The sequence below is a fragment of the Ambystoma mexicanum genome, chromosome 10 (assembly GCF_040938575.1).
Source record: "Ambystoma mexicanum isolate Mex_15411 chromosome 10, UKY_AmexF1_1, whole genome shotgun sequence".
Taxonomy (NCBI): Eukaryota; Metazoa; Chordata; class Amphibia; order Caudata; family Ambystomatidae; genus Ambystoma; species Ambystoma mexicanum.
Genome location: NC_090932.1, coordinates 1197825971 through 1197852353, shown reverse-complemented (window position 1 = coordinate 1197852353; position 26383 = coordinate 1197825971). Strand labels below are relative to the sequence as shown.

Here is a 26383-nt window from a genome sequence, read left to right as displayed (position 1 = left end):
TTCTAAGGGTATCCGCCCCCTGCCTCCCCTGTATGAAACCTACTTGATCGATGTGGATAAGCCCCGGCATATGGCCGTCCAGCCTTGTCGCAATGATCCTGGTGAATAGCTTGGCATCCACATTCAGGAGAGAAATTGGTCTATAGAACCGGCAATATGCCGGGTCCTTCCCTTCCTTCGGGATTACTGTAATTAATGCTTTGCCAAAGGATGGGGGAGCCCTCCCGGACACCATGATTTTGCAAAAGAGACCGGCTAGGAACCCCGCCAGGTGGCCCGCGAAGGCCTTATAGAAGCCTGCAGTGAACCCATCCTCCCCTGAGGCCCTAACCAGCTTCAACCCGGATATTGCTCTAAGCACCTCTTCTTCTGTTATCGGGGCATACAGGACAGACACTTCAGGGATTCCGAGGGCAGGGAGGGTGACACCGTCGAGGTATGCCTCCAGAGCGTCCCCTTCTGCCTCACCTTCCTTCCCGTAAAAGTGACTCATAAAAGCCGGCGAATTCCTCGGCAATGCCTCCCGGGTCAGATCTTTCCTCGCCATTCCTGCTCCGAATTCTTGCCACCCATCTATCTGCCCGCTGACCTCAGAGTTTAGCTGTCAGCATGGCGTCAGCTTTGTCACCTTTTTCATGGTATCTTTGGCGCAGATGTTGGAGGCCCGCTACAATTTTGCTCTCTTCTTCTTCTTCTTCCTCCAGGTAGCCTTTGCCGCTTCCCATACTGTCTCCCGGTTGACTTCCCCAGTGTCATTCAGCTCGAAATATTCTCTGATTGCTGTAATCATTTCCTCCTTAAAAACTGCATCCCCGAGTAGAAAGTCATTACATTTCCACAGGGATTCCCTAGGTTTGAGACCGGATAGGCAAAAATCTGACCAGACCAGGTCATGGTCTGACCATCTAACCGGGCGGACCTCGCAGGAATCCACCCTGCTCATGTGCTGGTGTCCCGGGAGTATATAATCTATTCTCGTCCTAGTGCCATGGACTGCGGAATAGAAGGTATATCCTAACCTCGTCGGGTATAGCTCCCTCCATATGTCCACCAACCTGTGTTCCCACATTAGGTCACGGAACCCCCCCATTGGGTCTTCCCCCTCTACTGCCCGGCGGGATGGTCTTCCCACTATGGTCCAACTCCTGGTCCACCCACATGTTGAAGTCCTCACCCAGGAGCAGGAGCCCCTCCGCTTTGGACATCACTTCTCACAGGGCTACATTTGGGCAATATATAGCTGCCAGGGTAACTCTGGAGTTATGCAAGGTACCCAATACCGCCATGGCTCTTCCGTCCTCCCTTCCCCAACTCACTACCTCCGTGAATTTATGATTCCTATGAAAGATTATTCCTACGCCCCCTCTCTTTGTTGTACCAGATGCCCAAAAAGTCTGTCCCACGTGTGCCCCTGGGATGGCCCTCTCCTCCCCCCTCACCGTTCTGGTTTCTTGCACGAAGAGGTCATCTATCCCCGAGTTCTTCATTTCCTTCCCCAGAAGGGAGTGCTTTGCTGGGGAGTTAAGTCCCTTCACATTGAGGGAGCCCATCCTGAATGTCTCGACCCGGCCCCTCTTCTCATCGTTTGCCATAGGGTCTTTACCTTGCGCTCATCTTCCACTCAGTCCTGTAGGAGCTACCTCCTCCCTTTTCGGAGATGAATCCCTGCTGAACCCCTACCCCCAACTCCCTCTCCCCCACACCCCTTGTTCATGACGCTTGCCAACGGGCAAGCCACCAGGGTGAAAGAATGTCCATCAACCGCCGCTCCGCTAGTTCACTTCGTGTCCCTGGCCGGGAATGCTTGGCTACAAATTCCACACATCCTCACATGATGTCCATGTAGCACTTAGTCCTCTACTTCGTTCATCGTCGGGGTGTTTGGTTTCTTAAATTTTCTTCTGCCCTTTGTCGTCTTCTTTGTGGACCAGGGGCCCTCCGGTTCCCTCCTGGTTTCTGGCAAAGCTTGTGTTCCCTCCTCGTTACCTTCCGCCGGAGCCTCCTCCTTGAGCACCTGCAGCACTTGTGAGGCCTCCTTACCGCTAGTCACTCTATAGTCTACGCCGGCTCGTTCAAAGGAGAGGGCGAATGGGAAGGACCATCTGTGTTTGACGTCCTGGCTGGTAAGCCACTGGGTAAGCAGGCGGGTGAGGGTGGAGAGGTCCTGATAGATCCGGATTGTATCACCTTCGAAGATAAAGCTTCCCAGCTGTTTTGCCTTTTCCAGAACCTCCATTTTCTCCGTATAGCGGAGGAATTGCACCACAATCGTCCTGGGGCCTCCCCCTCCACCACCTCCACCTCGGTGTGCTCTTTCTAGCTGGACTTCCTTGCCCCCTTCTATCGTGAAGAGTTGGTTTATCAGGCCTTGGACATTTCTCCCCACATCCGCCGGTGTCTCTCCTCTTTGTTGGGTCACGCCCATAATGCGTAGATTGTTTCGGCGTTCCCTGTTTTCGAAGTCATCCATCTTCAGGGTTATGTCCTCCTCCCTCATTTCTAGGTCCGTTAGCCTCGCCTCATATTTCATGTCCAGCAGATCAGTCTGGAGGTGGTTGTTTTCCATTCCCTCCATTTTATCTTCTAGACTTTCTACTCTCCCTCTGAGCTCAACTATTGAGGCCTGTATATCCGTCCAGATTGCTTTGATCTACTGGAGAATGTCCTTGAGATCAGCTTTTGTAAGCGCTGCAGTGGAGGGGTCCCCACCCATGGACAGGACGACTTCTTGGGCCTCACTCGGGGCTATGTGTGATCGATGGAAACGTTGGAGCGAGAGGATTGCCCTGGTGGGCGTAGACTGCTCCAGGTTCTTGCTATCTGGGTGCACCTTAGCGCGGTTCTACTCTCCATGTTCGCAGAGCGTATTCCAGAGTTCTCCTCTGTGGTCCCAGCCCCTAAGCATTCGACCGTGGCCTCCTTCCTGATGGCGGGCCTTTACGATGGTTCTGCACGTTGTGGGGGTACCAGCACTAGCCTCCGGGCCTTTACCCTCCCAGTGGGTAGCCGCTACGCGGTGTGGGATGAGAGGGAGGGCTCCCCACACGGGACGGCTGCGTTGTCCCCGACCTTAGGTGGGTGGTTCTCCTTGGGTATGCCAATCCGGGTCGGGCCGCAGCGAGGAGGGTGGGGAGGACAGATCCTCGCACCTAGTTCCTCACAGTATGGACTCCCCCTCCCCACAGTCTCCTCACCTACGTCCGGTCACAGCCCCCGGCTCGGGTTCAGCTGGGTGAGCGTTGGGTCCCGATTTATGTCTCCACGCGTCTCCACAGCAGACACCCCAAATGCGGACTCCTTCTCCGATGGCACTTCCCTGTGCAGGCCGCCAGTTGAGGGTGGCCACTCCAGGGGGGCATTTGGGGGGGTCCGGCTCCCTGCCGCCTCCCGCGGGACGCGGCGGCTCACTCTGGCCTTGCTCGTGCGTCGGAGCCCCCTGCTCCTGTTTATATGCGGCGGGGCACTCCTCTCCGCGCCTCGCCCCTGTGTCCGCTCTGCTGGTGTGGCTGGTGTCCACTGTGGTTCGGGCTCACTGCTGCCTTCTGGGGGGCTGGCGAGTCCGTGGCGCGACAGGCCTCCTGTCTCCTGGGTGCGCACTGTGCTTGGGTGCGGGTATTCCTCGTTAGCCCCTGCTGGGGGTTCCGCTCCTGGCCCAAGCGGAGATGGGCCCCTGGTCCTGCACACCTAATGGGGTAGGCTGCTCGGGCGCAGGGCTCCCTCGGCTCTATTCCAAAATCCCGGCCGGGGATTGGAAAAACGCTCTAGGTCCTGCGGGGCTGACGGAGTGCGAGCGTTACAGGTCTGTCATGCTCCGCGCCCCCTAGCGGTCTCCCTCCCTAAAAGTTTTGCTGCCCAATAAGAGAAGCTTTCGGCCCTCTTTTTAAAATTACATTTTCTTTTGGTAAAAAAAAAAACACACATATATTGCATCGAAAGAATGAAACACAACCAAGATCTACCGCATGACACCATTTTATTCTTGTAGCAAGAGCCTGTATAACAGAGACCTGGATGAGAGATGGACCTCCTCGTAAATATGGATGGACTAGGAAAGCCAAAGAACTATATCAAATGAAAGAAATAAAACAGAATGGTTGAATCAATCAGATAATAACATGGAAATGTTGTTCGCTTTCTAGTCAAAGTATAGTACACTAGGGGAGGGGAGGATGGTGGTGAAACTCAATTGAGAGAAGATAACTAGCACACATATCACTTACAAAAACAGACCTGTAAGAGGCTGCAGAGTAAAAAGTTTCTGTTAGTTACAGGCTCTAAAGGATTAATCCTGTTTTGGGTGGGAAGGGGAAAGGGATATGGGTGAGTGGAAGGTAGGAATAGGTGGTTTAATAATGATTTTCAGGAAGAGGGGTGAGGAAAGGGCATTATGTTGTTGTTTAAGAGGATTAGATGTTGTACCTGTATATTTGTTGTTTGAAATTCTCACCTGTAATATGTACTTTACATTTTTTTATTGTGTATTTAGTTATAAACTTTAACACAACTTCATAAAATACATCATAAAAACATTATACATGATAATATACAAGATAAAAAAAAGGAAAATTAACTTTGGTAGAAAATTATACACCAGCACAGATTCCAATATAATAAAACAGTACAGAGAGGGTAAAGGAAGAGCGACCATCACATTGGTCTACTTAACTTTTTAAGAGATCAGTTCAAGGTTCAACAACAGTTTTACATCTTCCTCGAATTTACGAAGGTTTACATTGGCATATTTCCAGATCTGAGTAATCGCAATTATTAGCCCATTATTATATCCTGAAAGACAGCGTAGCCAAACTGCTTCAGATTTAATACAATCTTCTTCAAACTCAAATTTTGCAAAATATTTTTTAGATATTGGGCTCATTTTTTAACCAACCAGCCAGCCAGTACATGTCTGGCTGATTCCACCATGTTACAGTCAAGACATAATGTGCAGATTCTGGACTCAGTAGTCATTCCAGTTCTTCTAGAACTTTCAGACGTTTAGTCCAGTTTCCATAAAGATTCTGCGAGTAGTAGGAGAGGGTAATAGTTTTAGATACTTTCGCACCTTTTTATATCCAAAACATATTTAGAAAAAGTAAATAAAGATTTCAATTTAGCTACAGCATCAGGACTAGCAACCCAGTCCCATTTCTCAGCAGCTTCCTAAGAGATTTTAACATCCAACCCTCCCCATACTCCCATTTAGGAATCCATCCTATCTTCCCAAAGAAATGCATATTCTTTTCTTGAAATATATTCAGTACATGCACCTTCCCTGAACTGATAGCAATGAATTGGGTCATGCAAATTTGATCCTCAAATAAAGTTTGGCTTGGTTAAACTCTATGCGAGAGGCCAGCGATTTAAGGCCAACTTCTAGGCGAACCGCCTGAATAGGGATATATAACTGAAGAGACCCAACAGTCGTCTCCATATTGTTCCCTCTATAACATTAGCTCAATCAGTCCAATCAGAATAGGAGGCTTCCAAAGCACAGAGGAAAAGAGCAGCCAGTTTTTGCTTATAGATATTGATAATACCAAGAATACTATATCTTGCAGTTTTCTTTGAGAAAGCCATTACTGCGCTAAGCGTAGTCATAACGTTAGCCCTTTTATTTTCTTGGATAACAGTATTCATTTTCTTCCCATCACTGCATATTTCATGCCCTAAATATTTGTAGCAATTGACTCTGCAGATCTTACCTAGGGAGTAGTTGATATAAGGATTTATACAACATCTGTTGCCAACAGCCATAAATTGCGTTTTAAATAGATTGACTTTAAGTCCATTATTCTTGGCATATTCACACACAGCTTTTGCACTGTTACATATACCAATGTACGTACTATCAAATACAACTATGTTGTCGGCATAACTGATCTACCTGATCTTACAGGCCCCTATTTTAGGGAAGGCATTCATTTTTTCCACAAATGTATTGATTATATAGGGTAGGGCCAAAGCACACCCCTGCCTGGCCCCCCTTTCAATTAATATAGAGTCAGACATCAAGCCTATATTATCTAATCTGATTCTGGCCATGTTCTCCTCATAAATCATTCTACAGATGTAGATCAGATGTTCCTGCATCCCAAGAAGCTTCAGTCTCTTCCAAAGCCTTCTGCGGTCAAATCGTATCGAAGGCAGAGGAGAAATTTACATAAAGCATGTAGAGAGGCAACTTATCCGTGCCCTTGGTTTGCTCTACAAGGGTGTTGACAATAAATATATTGTCAACCGTCGAGCATCCTTTACTAAAGCCTGTACAGGCCTTGTCTAAGATGTTCTCCTTCTCTATCCAAGTATTGATGTCATTCAGAAAAGATGTGCAAGAAATCTTGCTGGATATATCTGTAAGAGCCAAAAGACGATAACTGAGGCAAACTACATGCACCAGCTTTATAAACTGGAATTATATGATATGTACTTTAAAAGTAATAAAAGTTTTATTGGGGGGAAAAAAAAGCACTGAAAACTACATTTAGCCGAAATTATCACTGAACTAAGCCCATTTGTACGTACAGCTCTCACTGCGAGTGGTAAATCCTTCAGAAAATGGTACATTCAATACTCACTTTCACAGCACTTAGAAGGAAGAAACCCCCTAATGGTTTTATTACATTGTTTGGCGCATATGCATCCTAAATATTGAGTTGCAAAGCACGCTTGATTCCTGGAATCATCTTCCTCCTCTACATTTATTTTGCCACATCGCCACAGTTTTTATACATAAACAACACATATGTTGTGCTACTTAAAAAGGAAAAATTCTATCCAAGTTGTGACCCCATCAATCATGCCTTTCGTTACTAGTAGGCTAGCCCAAGCCACCTGTCAAGTCCCTCATGCATCCATGGCAGGGTTCAGCAACCTTTGGTTCTCCACATGTTTTTGACTACAGCTTCGTACACCTAGCTGGCGTAGTCAATTGTGAGGGATCATGGGAATCATAGTTGAACATATCTGGAGGGCCACAGGTTGAAGTACATCCACGTCATTATTTACATCATATCAATGTATAGGTTGACACATTTCTCCTTTTATCTCCCCCTCCTCCCTCATCTTCATTCCTTTTTCTTCAAGCAGACTTAGGTCTGGTGATCCCGGGTTGGGAACAAAATACGCCCTAAAGCTTGGGCAAGGATAGGCACTTTGAAACCACTATGGTGGTGATTCAGCACATTATAAAAAGATCAATAATCGCAATGTATGCACGGATGGCTAATGTCAGTTAACTGGCCATTGAATGTCATTTAGGACTGGTCATTCTCAAATACGGCCCGACAAGGGACGTACATTGAATGAATGACATATTTCACAAGTGTGCATGTAATGTGCATGTTATTCATTGTGCAGGTGTTGAAAGTATAGCATAGCCCTTAACTGCAGTAAGTTGCCTGTGGGATGGATGGACCTATTTATACTAGCTTGCTCCACCTTTAGCACTGCACACCATAGAAAACAGTACAATCCCTCGAAAAACTCGGTCCAACAGTCACCAACTTGGCAACCTATGCCACAGCTGAATGCTCGCCACATTACAGCAATTATAACATCACTCCACAAGTCATTGCTTCTAATAAGTGCAATTATAAATACTTTTTGCATGCAATGTAATGACCTTTCATTTCATGTCTACCGTCTGCCAAAGGGCTGCCATTCACACCACAGTGCTTCAAAGCTATAACATTAGCATTAAGGAGCTATTCAAATATCATAATTTATGGGTAATCTAATCTAAACACAGTAACATGTACAGTGTATCTACACGGAAGTATCTACGGTATCTCCTGTTGTCATGACTACCGCACCTGTGCCAGCCATCTCCTATGAATCCACACCATGTGCACCCTCGTTACCTACATCTGAACCTTGCGCCAGCCCCTCCCTGGTCCACTCCCCACCGCTTCAGACAATCTAAAAAAAAAAAAAATCCACCAGAGCCATCCCCCTAGGAGACCTCAACCTAGGCCTTAATGACCCCAACGACTCCCAAGCAGCCACTCTTGATAAAGCTCTCTCCACCCTAGGGTTCAATTAAGCCATCACTGAGCCCACCCACATCAAAGGACGTACCATTGACTGGATTGCTCACCACCATAGCGTTCACTTCTATCTCAACACTACCAATGGGACCCCCAAGCAAGAGTCTCCCCTCCCCCTCCCTCGCTAGGAGCTCCCGCCTTCTCACCAAAGACAGGCTAACACCCTACCTCCAGGTGCCTGCCCTCAAACACCCTTTCTCTAGTGGCCCGGAAACTCTGGCCGTTTCCTTCAACACCATTATCACCCAAGCAGTTGACACCATTGCTCCACTTATCCAAAGGAAAGCCAAATGCACCAAGCACACAAATGCCTGGTTCTCCCAGGAGCTTCTTGAGCTACGCACTAGGAAAAGGGCAGTGCACTCCTCCTGGAAAGCCAACCCTTGTGACTTGTCCGAACTAGCTTTTCAGAACATCTCCAGAGAATACAAATCAGCCATAATCAAAGCCAAAGCCACCTCTTTTAACAATAGGATAGCTATCGCTAAATCAGATACCAAAGAGATCTTTGCCATCTTCAGGGAGCTGGAACCACCCACTTCCTCTCTGCCGACTCTTACCAAAGACGTAGATTGGTGTCATAGTATCCAAACCGCCATGCTAGACAAACTTACCCTTCAAAACAAAATCCTCACCCACCAACAGGCCCTCAGCCACCAAATTTCCAACCTCCAGAGTAGTACTTCCTCTGACTCCCCTTACTTCGCGTTCAAGGAAATGAACGTACAGGAAGTCATAGCCCTCCTTAAATCCATCAAACCGTCCAACTATAAAGGGGACGCTTGCCCTCCCCAACTAGTCAAAGAACACACCTCCACCATTGCCCCTTTCCTTACTGCTTTTATCAATGCCTCCTTCACAACAAGCCAGGTCCCAATCTGTCTCAACAAAGCCTGGAAACGCCCTCTACTAAAGAAACCTGCGCTTGACCCAACCATTCCAGGGAATTACAGACCCATCACCACTGTCCCTTTTCTCCTGAAAATCCTCGACAAAGCAGTCCATCTGCAAGTCCAAAAATTCCTCAAGGCTAACAACCTTCTCACTCTCCGGCAGTCAGGATTCCGTCCTGGCCACGGCACCGAGACCGCACTTTTAGACCTCAAAAACTAAATGGATGATTTCAGAGACTCGGGCAAACCAGCCCTCCTTCTGCTCCTTGACCGGTCGGTGGCTTTTGATTTGGTGGACCACAAAACCCTCTGCCACCATCTCTCTTCCACCGCCAACTCCTCCCCTAAGGCCATAGCTTGGATCGCCTTTCTCCAGAAAGAGTTATTAAAGTATTTTCTGACCAAGCCTGCACCCACCCGAACCTCATCAAATGCAGAGTCATGGCTCATGCATTTCACTCACCCTTTACAACCTGTTCAATCTCCTGGACGCGCTGTGCATCACATATACTAACCATGCTGATGACACGCAGGTCCTCATTCCCCTCACATGCGATTGATTACGAGTTAGACATGGTAACCCTCAACTCCATCTACTTCACTATCCAAACATGGATGGCAGAAAACTGGCTATGCCTGAATAGCAAAAAAACTGGAGTTACTTCTAATTGGTTCCCCTGCAAGGGGATTGGGGGGGGGGGGGGGGCAAGCTGCGCTCCGGCGAACTTTGCCTTGCCAGAGCACCGTTCAGTGGAAAACCAAGGCCCAACCAGCCAGGCAAGCTAGTCTCCAAGACCTGTTCCGGAACCAATATTATAAAGGGGTCACAGATAAACTGGGACACACGTGACTCATTAACGAGTTTTATATGAAACAATCTATGCCTCACATACACAACCGAACCATACACTATCCAAATTGGTGTATATATCTCGCAGCGTAAAGATATTTTTCTGTTAGGGTGTGTAATTTGATATATTAAATGAGCAGTGCTAAGTGTGCATTACTTACTCTGAAGGATTATATTCTTGAATCACAGTGACAGGAATATTTTAAACATACAATGAATGTTTTTTGCTTTTAAGCAATCGCAAGGACACACCCTCGTGCAGGTGCATTTGATTCAATCTTTGAGAAAAGATCGATCTGGGCTGGTGCTCTGCCCTCAACATCGTCCACATCACTGAGGAGCCCCATCCCCATCCCGCGCGAAGGTGGGGCGTTCCTAGAGCACATTTTTTCCATTTTCAGCACTGTCTGTATGAAGCTACCTGCACAGAGCATAGTACTCGGTTTGCCAATGATACAATGTCCATATAATACAATGGGTGTTCACGAGACAGTGAATACAATGTGTACACTGAACTGGCCACCATGGGCAGTGAATGTACACGAGAGAGGACACAAACGACACTATGTAACACCAAACAAGATAAATGTTGCATGGGTCAATATAAACCGCGCGCGTGCCTTGGGTTGAAAGTATGGGCAGCGTGTACTTGCGGCAGGCTGCACAGTTTATTTTACGACTTACAGTAAGCACAAGTGTATGCATAGGGCAGAATTTCCAGGAAAGAGTGTGTTCAGCGACTGACCCGTGCTAGGGAGCAAAGTGCTCGCTTGGGGCACGCTTCCTCAACCTCATTTATAGGAAGACTGACAGGAAATTGTGCACACATGGGACAGGTTACACTAGGCTGCGTGTGATGCAAGTACGTCGATTATGCTACCCGGGGCACTGTGCGTCAATGGAGAATATGTACAGCGTATCTAGACAGGACACATAACTGACTGTAAAGCGTGTGCACATGGTTTAGGCTGCACAGGAAGTGTGTACAGCGAGTGTGCGTGACTCGAGCTGCCCACTGTAATGCGTGCGTAGTGTGTGTGTGTGTAGGGTTTGGAAGCAAAGGACTCTTTTCTCAGTGTGGCGAGATGCACTGTTCAATGTGTACTGGGAATGTTCTGTGCCTGCACCGACGCACTGGTTATTTATATAGGGCACATACCGGGCAGGGTGCGTATACATCAGGTGAGTTGCGCGTGCTGCTATGTTCAAAGGACACAGTTTGCATGTACATTAGGTTAGTTGTGCCAGGGGGTACCTCCGTAGGTCTCTCCAAAGTGGCTTTTCAGTACCTGCCAGCCTCCGTCCCGCGCCCCAACCCAGCCTCGCGATCCGCTCCACCGTTTCCTGCTCCACAGCTCTAGGAAGCGAGAGTTGCTGTCAAACAGGCGCGGCCCCTGCCAGACAGAGTCAGCAGATACCCGAGCGGTGGATTCACACCATTGCCAGTCCCGAAAGGCGTCCACCGCAGCCCTTGCTATCGCATGCAGAGTCATACGAGTTCAGCTCATCCAGAGTTCCGGGGCTTAGAGCTCACCCGGCACAGGCGGAGTTTAGGGAGCAAGGCGTGTAAACACTAGCATGCCTGGAAAGATGTCAGAGCAGTGATCATTTTGGTGTCAGCCAACACATACCCCTGTTTCATTTTCAGTTTATTTAGGGCGGAGTCTTTCATACATCGAATACGGCCAAGTATTAGTAAGCTAATGAAAACCGAGCGCTGCGTATTACCATTCTACCCAAACTCCACCCCCACAGCCCATGCTCCCAACCCTCTGGACAGCGGCTAGAACGACGGGTAAACTCCGGAACTTGAACCCATACTATTAGGGCCACGGCACGAAATTATTGGTACGCTCTCTTAGTGAAACCTGTACCGGCCCCAGGTGTCGACTTGCCTATCGGATGTTGACGTTCGAGGCGATTAGATGACTGATTGCAGTTTCCATGAAGCCGAATGGTAGAAGTGTCGCTAGAAAGGCAGAGTGAACAATTCGGGGAAAATAATGCGTCTCACAATTGCAGATTTTAGGGCAAAGGGCCCCGCAGCCGCAGGCAAGACTGACAGGTGGCCCCGGTAGGCGAAGCTTTTGGTGGAAGGAGTAAATGGCCAATCGCTATCACAAGGGCAACATTTATGAACGTTAGGGACAAATGTCGAGAAGGCCTCAGGTCCTTTCAAACTTTTAAAATGAATGTGGCCTCAGGGAGGGGCTCCAGAAACTTCCGCCATGTTGACAGTCAGCACACTTTTAACAAGGCAGTATGTGAATTTCTTTATTTTCTTTCTGTGGCTTAAAATGTGCGCTTTGCAGTGCTCGTCCCATGGGATAGATATACGTGTTATCATCTCATTGCCTTCTAGCACTGGTTCCTCCACATCAGCCACTTGCTGACAACGAAGGGTTTAGAGCTCTTCAGTGGGCATTTAGTGTTGAAGCTCCCTGCCCGGCCCCTATTTACCTCATCTTTGCCTCCAATGTAATGTAAAGACTGTTTTTGCTCTAAGCAGGGGACCCCAAACCATCATGTTGATATGGGCCCCTACACATCTTGATCCAGGCCTGGACAAATGTTCCATGTATTGTAACCTGTTAACATCCCTAACCACCGCCCATTGTAAATGGCATGCCTGCTGAGACTGTTAAAAGGATATGATCTCAATGGGAGGCCCCTTGCAGCTCAGGCTGTTTACCTGAAATGGGAGAAAAGCAGAACAGTTAGGCTCCTGGGCATGGCATTTGTCCCTTGTCTGAGTGTTAAATCTGCCTCTGGCAGAGGAGTTGCTAGTGGGGGCTAAGGGGGCTATAGCCCCAGGTCTTTTGGTTGTAGCCCTGGATAGAAGCTCAGAGGCTACAACAAAAAGCTAGCTAGCCCCGAGTCCTGGCATTAGTGAAGCTCCAGATCTTTTCCAGACCTAGCAACACCCCTGGCTTCTGTTGTGTCTGCATCTAAATGTGTCAGAGCAGCATTAGACTGGTGGCCTCCTCGTGTTTTTCTGAAAAAAGATGGAAGATAACTAAGCAAGTGGCACCTATCACCACCATGGTATGAAATCAATTGGCAATCGTAGGGTCATCACGTTTCTTCCAAATACCTCAGATAATCTTTATTTTTTATTATTGCAAATCGCGAACCATTCGGATACCCTGGTAAACATCACGGATAGAATACTATGACATACTTGCCAACATTATCTATCCCATTCGGGAGATGGTAGTCCAGTTCTTGTTTTAACTTTGTATCCTGGACTTTAAGTTAGAGGTGGGAGACACAAAATTCATAGTTAGGGTCGAGACAGACCCAAGCCACTGGGTCTGGTATGGTTCTAAGAGGCTAACACGAGCAGAACCAGAAAACTAATGTTAATGTAAATATTTGAATGTAACATTGGGCCTCATTACGAGTCGGGCGGTAGGGGATACCGGGCACCGGTAAGGAGACCGGTGCCGGTAATCCCATATCGCCCGATTCCGAGGTCCCGTAATGGGAACCGCTAGGGACGTGTGGTCGGACCACACGTCCCCTTACGGGTCCCGTTAGGGGACCAGGCCGCTAATTACGGGCCTTCCATTAGCAGGCCCGTAAATTACGCATTCCCCAGAATGGGGAATGGTTGGTGCAATGGGGACTTACCGGTCCCGCCAGGGTTGGACTAGACTGGTAAGTCCCCATTGCACCACACCGGACTCTGTCCCATTATTGGTGGCAGTCATGGCGCAAATAGCGCCATGTCTACCACCAATCTCGGAATGAGGCCCATTGTGTAAATCATAGAAATGCATACCTTGCACATGTGATACCTTCAGCAAGTGTTTTCTTACATGCTGAGACTCGTGGGCCCATACTTTCAACAGGAAACACGTAAACTATGCATTCCAAGATGAATTGTATAAAAATAGGAGTGGGTGGAGACCACCAGGGGGCACAGACGTGATGGCTGCCTGAGCCTTCATCTCCCTCTCCAGGCTGGAAGATACGACGAGACATCTTTTGAAATGCAGGAGTCATAGAACTTTTACCACAGATTATTGATCGTAAAGCTATTGGGCACCTCATGGCACAGTTACAAGCAAAACTGTAGCACTTTTCAATACAAACGGAGCCTCACAAGAGAAGCACCCGTTTTCGAGGCAGAGCCACAAAGATGGCGGACGACATGCGGATCCGACAGCAACGGGAAGGGAGACCACCTACATCAACAACACACCTAGTAGGCGAAGCTTAGGGCACAGAACTCCCTCCCGCAGAGCAGCTCCCTGCAGAATCACATACGCGCCGGTAAGGATAAGGAGAGGGTGCACGTAGACTGGAGCTCACGGGAAGCAGAGAGCGCAGCCCCCCACACCCTCGCCGGCCTGCTCCGAGTACTGACTCTGTTGCCACGCTTCCCCGGCAGGAGCCTCGGCCGTTCAAAGCAATCAAGGCGCAGTGCGAGGGGAGGCACACTACAAGCGGTCTCTACCTAAGCTCACAGCCGGGGCCTGCAGCTTCATACGAGCGCCTATGTCCCGCGAATGCCTGCCATCCACGTAGGACGTACTTCACAATGCCAACAGACGCCCCTGCAGCCCTCCATCACTCACAAGAACGCGGCACGCGCTGCGGACCGGGTGCCTGTACCAGCCATCCCACAGTAGTAGTGGCTGATTTGTGGGGCGCAGAGCGCTTTCAAGCCTTCATCTCTTCCAGAAGCCAAACTGTAGATTCCACGCTCTGTTACAGACATTCCGAGGAAGACCACAGCTATGCCAGTACAAACGTCCTTGCTCAGACAGCGCTGGGTGACCATCAAAGCCCTTCCAGGAATGAAAAGACTATAATCTAGCCAACACCTGACACGAAAGCTGTGCAGATTGTCATCCACAACATCCTCACTGCTGGCACAGCTTGGAGAGCAGAGTTGTGAGGTCCAAAATAGCCGCAGCCGGCCCCCCTCCCTGATGTCCACCGTGTGCGCTGGGAGTAAGCGGTTCCGGACATCCGGTTAGAGAGGAGCCCTGCTGGGGCATACAGCCAGTTAAGCAGGTATGTGGGGCAGCAATGGATTTCACAACACCCGCACATTATAAAACACCACAGGAGCCGGGCCAACTCTTAACCCCTGACACGCAGGAACCCTATCAGATATATGGACTTAGTGCGACACCAAAGGGAGGAGAGCATATTGTGCCTTACCCGCAACCCACAGCTGGTACTGAGCTTAGACTAAACAAACATACTTTGAAAAAGAAACAGGGGGCACTACCCAACACGGTCCCATTAGACCCTGAACGGGGGTCGGACTATTGGTAAACCACGTGAGGAGAGAGGAGCGCGTGGAATAACCCGGCCATTCGTCCTGGGGGGTGACTGGCCCCCTGCTATCCTGCTACTACGGTCCTATTCTAACAAGCTCCTGTTAATACAAAGTAACCAAGCTGTACGATCCCTACTAACCAACAGAAGCTGCCTGCTGGGAACTAACAGGACCTCACCAGCAGCTGGGCGCTGCCCAACCAGGTTGACATTTCTGTGTGGAGCGAAATTGGAGCTCCCATGGAACAAACACACTGCTATATCAGTAACCACCTCTTATCGGTGATCAATAACTGCGAGCGCACTGCTGCGACGTGAGGGAGGTAACTAAGCCCTTATATGTAAACACTATTCTGCTAAACAGGCACAATACTGAAGGAGAAACCGGAGAACACTGCAACATATAGAACCGGTTCCTAATAACAGGTTCCGAACGTTGATGAAAACCACGGCAAACACTGGGCACACGTTTTGTCTGAGGGGACTTGTAACGTGGGAGAACACAATCCACTCGGAGGGCCTGGTTACCGAAAGCAAACACTGTTGAGGACTGGCAGGAGTGGTGCATAATCCCTGGTAACTGTGGAGCTGGGGAGCGGCCAGGCTAATACAGTGGAAATGTTTGGTACTGTGGAGCTAACGCGAGCGGCATTGCTCCCTAGAAGGTCCTGATGCACTCCAGACATCAAGCATCTTAACGTCAGAGTGCTGGCCCGTTAAACAGTAAGAGCTGGAGAATCGGAATGAGGAAGGGAAGGAGTGTGTGTCGCATGAGAAATCACCAGCCAAATTTCTGTGGGGAAGATAGATTTTCATTGGAAGATCCGAGATGGATGAAGAGCCTCGTAGAAATGGAAGGCCGCCCCGAGCCGGAGTTCTGAAACGCTAATGAGAAGGCAGCACCTATGTATTGATGCAACCACTGGTCCCTAACACTGTCATGGCACACAGCAGTCTGGAATAATAGCGACACAGCAACTGTGTCGAGGGGAAACTCTGAATCACAAGGATTCCCTGCAGTGTAGGGGATCCGTCGAGCTACATCCTGCCCCCACACTGACCTGGGGAAGTGGAATCCGGTAGCCCAGGAGGGCCTGGAGACCGCCTTTAGGGTCTTAAACAAGGAAGACTTGAGCTACAGCTCGCAAACAACAACCCGCTAGGTGGACCAACATCAGTGACAGACACTGTGTCCTCGAACTCCAGTCCCCTCCCAATCCAGGAGAAATATATAACTCACCCAGAAAGGGGAACTAAGCAAATGGACATAGCGGCGTTAATGGGCAGCACGGTTCCTGAGAAACTGAAGAAAGGCGACCTAGCAGGGGAGCAAAATCCAAAAAGGAACAGAAAAGGTAACTCAGAAAGTTAACTCCCTAGACAAGAGGGTGGAATTAGTTGAGAACCGGACGACAGACACCGAGAACACCCTATAAGAGCAGACATTTGAACTGGAGAAAGGCCTTGACAGAATGGCAGTCCTGGAAGCCCGTTGTGAGGCACTAGAGGCGAAGCAGGAGGATGCTGAAAACAGATCAAGAAGGAATAATATCCGACTACACAGAATACCTATCACGGTTCCCGATGCAGACCTGAGAGGATACGTAGGAGACCTATTCAGATTCATAATAACACTCCCAGACGAATGCCCATTGGAGCTGGACCGGGTGCATAGAACAATCCTGAGGCAGTCTACTACATCGCCCCCGGACGTCCTCGCCAGGGTTCACTTCTTCAGGGTAAAAGAGGAAATCATGAAAGAGGCCAGAGCAATGCAGCAAATCTCCTTTAGAGACTCTAACATCCTCCTATACCAAAACCTGGCGAACGCCACCCTCCAAAAAAGGAAAAACCTCAAACCACTGACGGACTGGCTTAGGGAAAGAAAGCTCCCATACCACTGGGGTTTTCCAACATCAGTGAAATTCTCCTGGGAAGGATCACGACAACAGATCAATTTCCTAAAGGAAGTGGAAAAATTCATGGGCATCGGAGGAGGATGCAAGGAATCTGAGTCGCAAGCGGCTGGTCGAGACCCCCTGTCACGACCCTTAACCAAAACCCCCACCGGCATGTCCACAAGCCAGGTAAGGTCAGGGTTCAGGGTTCAATTAGGGCCTCGGGAGCCTTGCACTACTTTCCAAGACTCTCTTTGGCGCCAGGCTCATATTCAGTGTAAGGAACATCTTTGAAGGGGACTACTTTTCCTTGGGCCTGGAGCCAACATGGAGAAACCCACACAGTCTATTTCCCTAGAACTAGACTATGCAGTATAGTGTTTTGGGTGTGGTAGCCTGGGACTACTTTACCTGGACTACTTTGCTGGGAGGCTATTTAAACCACACCGAAGCAACAGAACACGCTTCGCATTATTCTGCAGCCTGCAGCGTAATGCTCACTGTGCCCAGTGTCCTTGATACCGGCGATCTCGGAGCAACGAGCCTGCAGAGGAGAGAAAGAACATCATTAATAGACTCTTACCTGTGAACTCCATCCTGCATCTGCCCGACGCTCGTCCATGCTTCTGCTGTTTGCGGTCGCCCATCCAGCAATCAGCATCTTCTGGATACCACATACTCACCGGAACGAAGCAACCTGAAGGGAGAGAGAGAAAGACAACTTTAGAAAAGGTTACTTACGGCATAAGCCTCATTCATCACGAGAACCTCACCTGCTTGGCCACCTCTTGGCCGGCATCGTTCCGGAATACCACGCTCACCGGAGAAGACCATCGCGACCTGTAAAGGGAGAAGAAACACAGGTTAGCAAGTAAAAGGCGAAGCAGCGCCGCACGTATTGCGTTACTTACCAAATTGTAGTGTGCTTCTTGCGCCATCCATACCGGCAGGTGCTCAATCCAATCGGCACGACACGCTGAACCTCTGCTCACCTAAGGGGGTAAAGAAAAGACATTAACCACAAAGAAAGGAAGGCAAGGACAATAACATACAAAGACTGCTGCAATAAGACCTACCTTAAAGACACTTGAATGGGCTTGCACCAGTGAAGTAACTTGGTCGCCCAAGCCCACTGAAGACTACGAACCCCTGCAAAGAAGGCAGGATGGAGAGCACGCCAAATATTACAATAAGATGAGGAGAGGGCCTTAGGGTCGAACTCAGGGGAGGTGGAGAAGACCGTACTTGATCTTGAATCTAGCGCTCCTGTGCTTTCAGGCCCGACCTCCCTCGAAGGCACCACCCGGGATCGGGAAGAGGGTCCCAGGCGCGAATTAAGCAACCAGGGCTGAGTGGCTTAGCTGTGGATAACAGGTGAGCATAACAGAACGCAAAGCCTCTATAACATAATCCACCTGGGCGCCATGGAGACATCAGAAATTGACCAATTGGCTCAATTATTGGGACAGTTACGCGCCGAAGTTCATTCAGCCAGGCAAGAGACTAATACCCTACAGAGGGACCTAGTCGTAACCAAAGATCGCACCGAGGAAATCACCAGGCAGTTACTACAATCACAGGCCAGACAAACTCCATTGCCTGAAAATAACCCACCGGCACAAGCACCCGCCTTATCGACAGCTCCAGTACAGTTTACACTACCTGGAGCAGGTCCTTTAGCGTCACTGGAACGGTTCTCAGGCGACCCCAGGAAGTATGCTGCATTTATGAATCAATGTCGTCTTCATTTCCTCTGCAGACCGGGTGCATTCCCCAATGATTAGGCACGGGTAGCCTTTAATTTGTCATACCTGAGCGGAAGTGCAGCGGATTGGTCGGTCTCCCTTGTGAGCCGTGATGATCCATTACTACATGACTTTGGGGGGTTCCAGAGGGAAATGGAGAAGCTCTTTGCTCGTCATACCCAAGAGCAAGCAGTAGACAATGAACTCTTGTCACTCCGGCAGGGGAATCAAGACTTATTAACATACATTACAACCTTCAATAGGTTAGTTGCTGAAACTAGGTGGCCTGAAGACAAAAGAGCCACATTGTTTCACTGAGGCCTACGAGGAGAATGGAAGGACGTTCTGGCCCAGGTGGTTGATCCGCCTAGAGACTGTAGTGAATTTATCAACCTGGTTGTGCAACTAGATCACTGATTACAAGATCGGAAGGCAGTTCGGTCTAGGTCAGACACTCGGGCCGTGTATGTGCGGTTTAGGGATAGTGCTTCACGCATGTCTGAAAACACTGTAGAACTCATGCAAATCGAAGGTATACGACCACCGTTAACAAAAGCAGAAAGGGACAAGAGAAGGCAACAGCAGTTATGTTTGTACTGCCGAAAACCAGGACACCTCCTAAAGGACTGCCCAGTGAAGCCTCCAAGAAGAACCGTAGGGGCCACGGAGGGGAATGAGAGTAAGGAGTCGGAAAACTACCCAGCTCGACAAATGTAGAGGTCAGTTTGTCGAATAAGAAGAAAGAGCCACTGACCTCACACTTTGCAATACCAGTGATCCTAATCAATCATCAACAACCGTCTAGGATGCACGCCGTTGAGGCATACATAGACAGCAGAGCAGTTGGGAAATACATTGATCAAGAACTGGCAGGAGAGATGGGGCTTCCCTTATGTTTTAAGCCGAACACAGAAAAGGTAACCACCGTGGACAGCAGGAGTGACCAGGCTGTGCCAAAATGGACACCGGGAATCCATTTCCTTCGATCTCATCAAGGCGCCTCAGTTCCGGCTAATATTAGGGATGCCATGGTTAGTTGCTCACAACCCTCAGATAGATTGGCATGCAAGGAAATTGACCTTCTCCGATGACTGCGCTCCTACCTGTTATTATCATGAAGAGAAACCCAATTTCAGCATCCCTGAGATTCCTAGAACAGCGGCATCAACACTTGGTGCGACTAGCACTCTCCCGAGAGAATACCAAGATTTCGAGGACGTGTTCCAGAAGGGGCAAGCTAACACACTACCGCTTCACTGGCCCTATGACTGCCAGATTGACCTCATACCTGGTGCGTAAATCCCTTGTGGCAGAATCTATGAACTCACAGAACCAGAAAACCTGCATTTGAAATTCTATCTGGATCAGTACTTGGCAAACGGGTTTATCCGCCCATCTAAATCACCGGCAGCCAGTCCCTTATTCTTTGTACCAAAGAAGGAATGGGACTTGAGGACCTGTATCGACTATCGCACATTGAACCGGATCACTGTAAAGAATTGTTACCCCCTGCCACTCATTCCCGAAATGTTAGACCAAGTCAAGGATGCCCAGATTTATACCAAGCTAGACCTCAGAGGAGCATATCACCTGGTCCGAGTTAAAAAAGGAGATGAATGTAAAACCACTTTCCGTACCAAATATGGGTTGTATGAGTACCAGGTAATGCCTTTTGGACATTGCAACGCTCCCGCGGCGTTCCAATACTTCATGAACGATGTCGTGCGGGAATTAATTGATGTTTGCGCCTTGCTCTACATAGATGACATCCTAGTGTATTCAGCCCCACGACAAGATCGATGTTGGCGTAAGGCTGAATACACGCACGTCCGCTCCGTTCTCACCAAACTCCACCAACATCGATTATATGCGAAACTTGAAAAATGCTTTTTTCATGTAACCGAAGTGGAATTCCTTGGTTTCATCCTCACTCCGAAAGGCATCAGAACAGATGTACACAAAGTGGATGCCATTCTTAAGTGGCCTTCTCCAACTTCGTTAAAAGTGGTCCAGAGCATGCTGGGTTTTGTGAACTTCTACCTCCGGTTCATCCCAGACTTCTCTCAAATTGTACATCCGATTACATTACTCCTACGAAAAAACAATAAAAAATTCATGTGGGCAGAAGAAGCCGAAAGAGCCTTTCAAGAGTTTAAGGGAAGATTCACTTCTGCTCCAATCCTACACCACCCTCATCCGGACCTCCCTTACATTGTGGAAACCGATGCCTCCAGCATGGCTATGGGGGCTGTTCTTTCACAAAAGGACCCTGAAACCGGCCAGTTACACCCCATGGCCTTCTGGTCGCGAAAGTTCTCACCTCCTGAACTCAATTATTGAATCACCGACAAGGAGCTCCTGGACATTAAATCCACTTTCAAAGCATGTCGACATTATCTCTTAGGGGGCAGACATATGGTCACAGTAATCACGGACCATCGGAACCTGCAATATTTGAAGACAGCAAAGGCTCAATCCTCACGTCAACTACGGTGGGCCCTTTTCTTCGCCGAGTATGATTATGTAATCACTTATCGACCAGGAGTAAGGAATGGGAAGGCTGACGCTTTATCTCGCATGGGCATTGACGAAAAGGTGTATGCAACTCCAGATCCGGTAGCCATCATTCCTGAAGACAAGCTCTTGGGCCTCACAACAGCTTTGACACAAACCGAACTCAGAAACGAGATCCAACGTGTAATAAATCCTAATACCTTACTGGAATGGCATACTTGAGGAGAACAATACACCATTAAGGACCAGTTGCCATATTTTGGAGAACGTCTATATGTGCCTAAAAAGGAGCTTCAACAGCAAATCATTTCGGATTACCACGATTCTCTGATGGAGGGTCACCCCGGAATCGCCAAAACGCTAGCCAAAGTGAAACGCAACTATTGATGGCCTACTTGGCGTCAAGACATCATCCTGTATGTCCAGTCGTGTGGTGTGTGTGCACAAAACAAGTCGCAAAAACAAATCAGCTGGTCTTCTGCAACCATTGGAAATTCCTCCCGCTGTCAGACACCTGGGACTGTACCTCCCAAGATCCTGGCCTCCCCTCCTCAACTTCCTCCTCACCTGACTACCAAGAATCAGATGTAGCCTCTACGTGTGGTCTTCTGGAGAGGTAATCCTTCTTATTTTTTCTTTCCTTCTTTTATTGTAGACAGTGTCACGTTCCCGGAGAGAAGCCCCAGTGCTAGGTTGTTATACAACGTTACCAGTGGCCCGTTCCCCGAAAAGGGACTAATGGGGAAAAAGCCGTTTGGCACAAAAGAACCCAGGATGAGTTCCAGAGCAGTGAAGACCCAAGCACCAGCTGGGGAATGGAAGATGGGCTCTGCAGGCTTGAGTGTAAACAGGCACGGAGAAGAGCAAGGCTTCTGGATAACAGCAATGTTTGGGTGGTACCTTCATGAGGAGCACGGAAGGTAAATAACCCAATTCGCAAGAGAGAACAATAGAGGACAGCGAGGCGAGTCAGTGTGAGAGCTGGGAACTGTACAGGGTGTGCACGTAGAAACCAGGTAAGGAAAGACAACAGAGAGAGAGAGAGAGAGAGAGGAAGAGAGCGACCGCGATGCTAAGATGATCGCTAAAGTAAACACACCGCAAGATGCAGCAGAGGACTGAGAAACAGCTAAAGAGTAAGCAGAGCCGAAAACAACAGAGAAAAGGTACCTAGTGCGGGTAGAAAAAGAGAGAAAACTAGTGCAGCAAACCAAAGACGCTACAGGCAGAGGGCTGATACCCGGAGCTGAAGCGGTTGCAACGCGTAGTGCGCAGGGAAGGCGTGACAGATAAACCTCCCTGAGCGCTACGAGAAAAAAAGAACAACTAGACTGCTGAGTCCTTGTGGAAGAAACGTGGCGGCGCCGTTAATGGCCTCCACACAACCTGAATCGGGGCATCATACGTCACGAAGTTGGGCGCCTGACAGTATGTCCCCCTCGGCACCGTGAGCCTCCAGGCTTGCCAGGGCGTGCCCTGTGGAATCTTCTGAGTAAAATGGGGGCTCTTATATGAGAGAAAGGCTCCCATGAATCATCAGCCTCAGAATACCCCTTCCAGTGTACTAAATACTCAAGGCGTCCTCTTCGGTACCGAGAGTCCCTGATCTGCGACACTTTGTATTCTGGTTCAGTGTCTAAAGATGTGGGCGCCCTCAGTGGGGTAGCACGAAGAGGCAGATCAGACGTTGCTTCCCTAAGTAGGGAAGAATGGAATACAGGATGTACTTGTAAACTGGGGGGAAGTTTGAGGTGATAGACCACTGGATTAATCTTAGCTAGAATAGGATATGGACCAATAAAGCGAGGTGACAGCTTGGACGGGCGAGTCCAGGATGGCAAAAACTTTGTTGAGAGCCATACTCTGGTGCCCACCTTCCATTCAGGCACCTGCAAGCAGTGGCGGTCAGCCTGAACTTTATATGATCGTTGACTGTCCTCAAGACTGGTTTCAACCGTTTTATGGGCTTCCTGGATCCTGAATAAGGAGTCTTCTACTGCAGGTAAATTAGACTGGCTTGACGGATTTGGTAGAAAGGTGTGAGGATGGAGTCCATAAGTACAATAAAAAAAGTGAGTCCAGTGGCAGAATGGCGGGAGTTATTATAGGTGAATTCTGCAGTGGGAAGAAGAGATACCCAATCATCCTGTTCTCGATTGACGTAACTACAGAGGTACTGTTCCAGGGTACCATTAAGTCTCTCAGTCTGCCCATTGGTTTGCGGGTGGAAACCAGAGGATAACCCCCGCTCGATTCCCAAATTCTGGCAAAGGGCAGACCAAAACTTTGAAACATACTGACTCCCTCTGTCAGAAGTGATCTTAACCGGAAGGCCATGTAGCCGGAAGACATCTTTAACAAACAACACAGCCCTTTCTTTGGCAGTAGGTACTCCAGGAAGAGCAGAGAAATGAGCTAGCTTACTCAAGGTATCAATTGTGACCATTATGCAGGTACAGTACTGAGACTTGGGTGGGTCTACAATGAAGTCAGTGGAGATATGACTCCAAGGGCGTTCCAGCACTGGGCTCTGCTCTAGCAGACCTAAAGGTTTGGTGGTGATGTGCTTACTTTGATTGCACACCCTACAAGAGTGGATGTATCGGATGACATCAGCACGCATCTCAGGCCAGTAGAAAGATCACCCAATGAGATCCAAGGTACCAGCTTGACCGCAGTGACAGGCGGTCTTATGGTCATGACACCTAAACAAAACCCGACGGCATAGAGACTCCATGGGTATGTACAATCGGTGCCCCTTAAACAACAGACCCTCTCGCTCGGTGAGCCTACTCTTAGGATTAGAGGGTGTCACAGTTACTGTGGCCTCTTTAACCTGCTGTAAGAAAGTTGCGATCTGACTCACCACTCTGGTTCCTGGAAAAAAACTTTTCAAGAGGAGGATTGTAGGAACCTAAGGTGTCTCTTTTGCGTCACAGGGCGTCCGCTAAGGTATTCTGACTTCCAGGAATAAAAGTGATCTGAAAATCATATTGGGCAAAAAAGTGAGCCCACCAGGCTTGTCGTGAGTTTACACAATCCATGTTCTGAAGTACCTGTAGGTTTTTGTGGTCGGTACGAATGGTAAATGGGTGCAAACTTCCCTGCAGCAAGTGCCTCCACTCTTCACAGGGTAACTTCATAGCCAGAAGCTCTCTTCCGATTACAGAACAATTCCGTTGGCTCTCTGTGAGTGTTCGTGATAAGTAGGCTGTGGGATGTTCCTCGAGGTCTTGTTCTTGCAATAGATCCACACCTACTGCTGCTGCGGAGGCATCGGTCTCCAAGACAAAGGGTTTCTCTTGGATGGGGTGACGCAGGATAGGTGCGCTACAAAACAGGTCCTTGAGGAAAGTGAAGCCTTCCTCTGCCTGAGAATCCCATGCGAAAGGAACAGAGGATTTCTTTAGCAGTCTGGTTATGGGCAAGACCACCTCCGAGAAATTGGGATTGAAGCGCTGGTAGAAATTTGTGACTCCTAGAAACCTTTGGACTTCCTTAATAGAGGTGGGAGGGGAGTTGGCCAGTGGAGAATGGCTTCTGTCTTCTTCTTGTCCATATGTACGCCCTGAGCTGAAAGTACATAACCCAGGTAAGGAACCTGGTCAACTCCGGAAATACACTTCTCTCTTTTGACGAGAAGCCGATTGGCTTTCAACCGGTGTAATACTTCTGTAAGATGAGTCTTGTGTTCATGGGCGTCTCGAGAGAAGACTAATATGTCATCCAGATAGATGATAACTGAAACATACATTAGATCTGAGAACACCCTATCCATGAATCGTTGGAAGACTGCTGGCGCATTGACTAAACCAAAGAGCATGGCATGATATTCGAATAAGCCGAATGGAGTGCGGAACGCTGTTTTCCATTCATCACCGGATCGGATTCTCAACAAATGATAGGCACTGCAGAGGTCTAGCTTTGTGTAAATCTTGGCTCCCTGGACAGCCTCAATAATATCAGAAATAAGAGGCATGGGATAACGATCCTGTATTGTAACCTTATTCAAACCTCTGTAGTCTATGCAAGGACGAAGATCCTGGGAGTCCCTCTTGGGAATGTAAAAAAACGGGGCCCCCGCTGGAGATTTGGAAGGTCTTATGAGACCATTTTGCAGATTCTCGTCCAAGTATGAGCGAAGAGCCTTCTTTTCCAATTTGGATAATGCAAACATACGTGCAAACAGCACTAGAGCGTTGGGAATTAGATCTGTTGAGCAGTCTTCTGGACGATGTGGTGGTAATTCTAATGGTGCCGTATCCGCAAAGACTGCCTCAAATCCAGCAACTTCAAAAGGAATTGAATGGACCCCAATCGTGTCTGTAGTTGGTGGAGAGTGGGTTTTTGCCTCTAAATAAAGGAGATTACAGAGACAATTCTTACGACAGTAAAGAGACTCAATGCTCAAACTATTGGTAGACCAGTCAATCACTGGGTTATGTTTTCGCAGCCAAGTGATGCCAAGAATCACAGGGAAATGTGCTGCTCTGATGATGTCAAACTGACTCTTCTCTGAATGTTGGTGTATCGACAGTCGAAGACGTTCGGTAGTCTGGGTAATGGGGCCAGAACTCAGGGGACTTCCATCAACACCTTCAACCTTCTGATCTTCCTTTCTGTCAATTCTCTGTAAATCCACTTTGTCGACCTAAATGGTGTCAATGAAATTACCGGCAGCACCACAGTCTAAGAGGGCCAGTGCTTCCACCTGACATTGATCCACACAAAGGGTAACCTTCAGTATCATAAGTCTGGAGTCTTCTGTCTGATTGGTTGGTGCTACAGACAGAGAAACATAGGGACTAGACGTAACCCCTCGGTGTCCTGTCCCTTCTAGGACCAAGGGTTTTCGTTTCCTGATCGCCGGGAAGGAATCTCTGTGCAATTCCGAATCTGGTGCTGATCTGAGCCACAATAAGCACATAGACCCTTCTCCCTTCTTCTCTTCCTCTCTTCTGGGGTGAGTGTAGGTCAGGTCGTACCAATTTGCATGGGCTCATCAGCGCGTGTATGTACAGATGAAGGAGGAGGAGGGAGGTCTGTTGCGAAGGCAGAGGAGCGTTGACAACGTCTTTCATGTCTTCTTTCCTGAAGTCTATATTCAATCTGCAGGGCCGCTGCCAGTAAGTCAGACAACGTA

General features: G+C 48.6%; 1 protein-coding gene across 8 annotated transcripts in view; it reads right to left on the bottom strand.

The window, feature by feature from the left end:
• TAOK3 (TAO kinase 3) overlaps positions 1–11266 on the bottom strand; it is a 2703337-nt gene extending 2692071 nt beyond the window's left edge. For 2 of the 8 annotated variants that reach the window (XM_069619190.1, XM_069619185.1), the window contains exon 1: positions 10948–11262. The gene's annotated coding sequence lies outside the window, so the exon portion shown is untranslated. Of the gene's footprint in view, positions 1–10947 lie in introns of all 8 variants that reach the window. The other 6 variants (XM_069619189.1, XM_069619184.1, XM_069619188.1 and 3 more) reach the window with 4 other exon arrangements.
• Positions 11267–26383: the final 15117 nt, after the last annotated feature.